This window comes from Rhinopithecus bieti, unplaced genomic scaffold, assembly GCF_001698545.2.
Source record: "Rhinopithecus bieti isolate Rb0 unplaced genomic scaffold, ASM169854v2 scaffold_759, whole genome shotgun sequence".
Taxonomy (NCBI): domain Eukaryota; kingdom Metazoa; phylum Chordata; class Mammalia; order Primates; family Cercopithecidae; genus Rhinopithecus; species Rhinopithecus bieti.
The window spans coordinates 740,024-743,664 of record NW_016803631.1 but is presented as its reverse complement, the minus strand read 5'-3'; the positions used below and the strand labels follow the sequence as shown (position 1 = coordinate 743,664).

The following is a 3,641-nucleotide window of genomic DNA, read 5'->3' as shown; positions in this document are numbered from 1 at the left end:
CTACAGGCGCCCGCCACCTTGCCCGGCTAGTTTTTTTTTTTTTGTATTTTTAGTAGAGACGGGGTTTCACCGTGTTAGCCAGGATGGTCTCGATCTCCTGACCTCGTGATCCGCCCGTCTCGGCCTCCCAAAGTGCTGGGATTACAGGCTTGAGCCACCGCGCCCGGCCATGGATCCTGTTACTGTGCACAGGAGCAGAGAAGATTGGGAGAACAGGGCATCTTCTATTGCAAAGCAACCAATGATATATCTAATTTGATCATTTTGGGGCAACACCAGTTGGCTCCTACTTAAGGTGATCAATCAACTGTCCAAGTTTGCCCAGGACTCAGGCATTTTCTGGGACATGGGACTTTCCGTGGTAAACCAGGAGAGTCCCAAGCAAACCAGGACAAATTGGTCATCCCACTTACCCAGCCATGATTAGACTATCGAGAGTTCCAGATTGAACTTTATCTCAGTGAGAACAATTTCCCCCACATATACAACAAAAGGCTCAGATGTGATTTGTTCACAGATGTGAGGCTATTTCGTCTTCCCCCTTCCTTTCACTGGCAAACTTCTCTGGAGTGGTCTCCACTCACCACGCCTTTCTGCTCTGCACATGTCCTCTCTCAGTCACTTGTCAGGTGTAGCTCCAAAGCCTGGTAGGAGATCTTTAAATAGCAACACGAAAAAAACAAAAGCATCTTTGTTATCTCTTAAAGGGAAATTTTCAAGTAACTTCAAAGAGCTGGAGAGCAATAAGGCTGTACCATAAACGTTTCCAGCTTCAATAATACTGTTCCCAAGAAAATACTGTTCCCAAGAACCATACTCCATAGTGCTGAAGGATAAGAAATGATTGAGCTTAAGAGTTAATCACCAGTGTCCATCCAGCCAGACACATTCCTGCTGCTGGGGCAGAGTTCTCACCGCACACGTGGAAGCACACAGAACTAGCCAGCCCTTCTTTTCCTTCCCAGGAACTGAGCTCAACTTAATGACAGAACAGGCTGGCAAATATGAAGTTAGACATTCCTGGAGCTGGTAGCTTTTTTCAAAGAGCCTTATTCCATTTGTGATTTTCCCCTTCTTTCCCATCTAAAAACCAGCAGGGGACTCTGAATTATCCAGACTTTGTCCTCACTGGTGAATTTATCTTCTGAATAAAAATAGATGGTCACATTCTCTCAGCCAGGACAGGCCCTGCCAACAATGGAGTGTAGGCTTACTAGCTTTTCCTTCCTCTGTAAGCAAACAACACATTTGCAATGGCTAAGGGTCACACTGCACAGCTAAAATGCCACACTTGCTCCGGCAAGAGCTCTTTGGGGACCTCCCATAAGCAGTAGCATTGTCATCATTGTTCTTAACTTGGCAATATTACTTGAGGCTGTAGCTCACTCTTTCCTTTGCATCTGTGACAACATAATCCTGACCCTTTTAGCTCTCTGGTCTCTCCTTCTCTGGTTCTACTTCTTCCTAATTTCCCCCAAAGCCACCATACTTGGCTATGTACTTCATGGCTTCAATTTCTATTCTGTGTTTTTACTTCCCCACATATGGCTTCCTCTCTCACTTGCAAGTGGATACTTCTCAAATCTGCATCTCCACATTCCAGTCCTTCCTATTCCCATCCATGAAATCTATCATCCTCTCAAGCATCTTGTATTAAACTTTCAGGACCCATCTTTCCTCCCCAAATTGTTCCCTCTTTAGATCTCTATTTTTCTCAAAAATTATAGCCAACATTCTTTCTTCCTGGTTTGAAATCTTGGCATCAACTTTGTTTCCTTTTTTGCCATCCCAGCTGCAAATAAAAATGTGATTCTCCCTTTGTAACGTCTTCTGTGTGTCTCATCTTGACTATTTTTACTGTCATTGGTCTCACCCATCCAAGCTTCCGTCGCATTCTGTACACAGCAGTATCTAACTCTAGGTCATCCTACTCCATTTATTCCTCCAGTAGTCTTACTTAACACCCCAATTACAGTGTTAAATGGCTCCCTACTGTGTATCAAATAATTCCAGATGCTTTAGCCTAATATTTAAAAATGTCCACAGTAAGTCCATAATGGACTCTTTTTTTCCAAAAGTGACCTGGAATATGGCAGGAATCCACCTGCACATTACATTGCATGTTAAGAGATCAGTAGCTGGACTCTTGGACCCAAAAGATGTGTTTCCTGCTGGATCCTATTCTGCTCCAACACAGTCCATTTTTGTCCATTCAGGCTTCTCTAACAAAAGATTCTAGACTGGGCAGCTTACAGACAACAGAAACTATTTGGAGACTGGAAAAGCCAAGATCAAGATGCCAGCAGATTCTGTGTCTGGTAAGGGCCTTCTTGGGTCACAGACAGCCAGCTTTTACTCCTGTCCTCATGTGGTGGAAGGCACAAAGCATCTCTCTCGGGATTCTTTTATAAGGGCACTAGTTCTATTCATGAGGGTTTTACCCTGATGTCTTAATTGTTGCCAGAAAAGAGTGCCCTGATCCAGACCCCAAGAGCGAATTCTTAGATTCTCACAGGAAAGAATTTGAGGCAAGTCACAGAGCACAGTGAAAGAGCAAGTTTACTGGAAACTACTCTGTTACGGACTCGGACATCCTCAGCAAGAGAAGGAGTGCTCCATCTTTTGTTAGCGTCTGTACTTACAAGAAACTATAAAGAGGTAAGTTAACTTGGAATGTGCAGATGTGCTGTGATGTGCTCACTAAAGGTAGTGGCTGTCAGTGTTATTGATGACCATCAATACTCTAACCTGAACTTGCTCATTAACATTATCTTTAAGTAAAGAGGGCTACACTCTCGGGACATATGGACATTCTGTAGGCTTGGTGAGAGATGTTTTGTCTGGCCATAAATATTCTGTGATTATAAGTGGTGATCAGCTTGGGATGTGGCTATTTTCAGATCATAAGTATTAACCCTATAGGTGCCTTGTGGGTGCCTCACTATTCACTTAAAGATGACATCACTCTGGTCATTTTTTTTTATTATTATACTTTAAGTTCTAGGGTACATGTCCACAACATGCAGGTTTGTTACATATGTATACATGTGTCACGTTGGTGTGCTGCACCCATTAACTCGTCATTTACATTAGGTATATCTCCTAATGCTAGCCTTCCCTCCTTCCCCCACCCCACGACAGGCCCTGGTGTGTGGTGTTCCCCACCCTGTGTCCAAGTGTTCTCATTGTTCAATTCGCACCTGTGAGAACATGCGGTGTTTGGTTTTCTGCCCTTGCAATAGTTTGCTGAGAATGATGGTTTCCAGCTTCATCCATGTCCCTACAAAGGACATGAACTCATCCTTTTTTATGGCTGCATAGTACTCCATGGTGTATATGTGCCACATTTTTGTAAAACAGTCTACCACTGATGGACATTTGGGTTGGTTCCAAGTCTTTGCTATTGTGAATAGTGCCGCAGTAAACATACATGTGCATGTGTCTTTATAGCAGCATGACTTATAATCCTTTGGGTATATACGCAGTAATGGGATGGCTGGGTCAAATGGTATTTCTAGTTCCAGATCCTTGAGGAATCGCCACACTGTCTTCCACAATGGTTGAACTAGTTTACAGTCCCACCAACAGTGTAAAAGTTTTCCTATTTCTCCACATCCTTTCCAGCACCTGTTGTTTCCTGA

At 43.5% G+C, this 3,641-nt stretch overlaps 1 protein-coding gene across 4 annotated transcripts in view; it reads left to right on the top strand.

Annotated features, from left to right (window-relative positions):
- The window catches only part of FBXO40 (F-box protein 40), a 37,286-nt gene that overhangs the window by 8,182 nt on the left and 25,463 nt on the right, over window positions 1–3,641 (top strand). For 2 of the 4 annotated variants that reach the window (XM_017891170.1, XM_017891164.1), the window contains exons 3-4: window positions 2,217–2,318; window positions 2,465–2,658. The exons of 1 other annotated variant lie outside the window; for it this stretch is intronic. The gene's annotated coding sequence lies outside the window, so the exon portion shown is untranslated. The remainder of the gene's footprint in view (window positions 1–2,216; window positions 2,319–2,464; window positions 2,659–3,641) is intronic. One more of the 4 variants, XM_017891179.1, reaches the window with a different exon arrangement.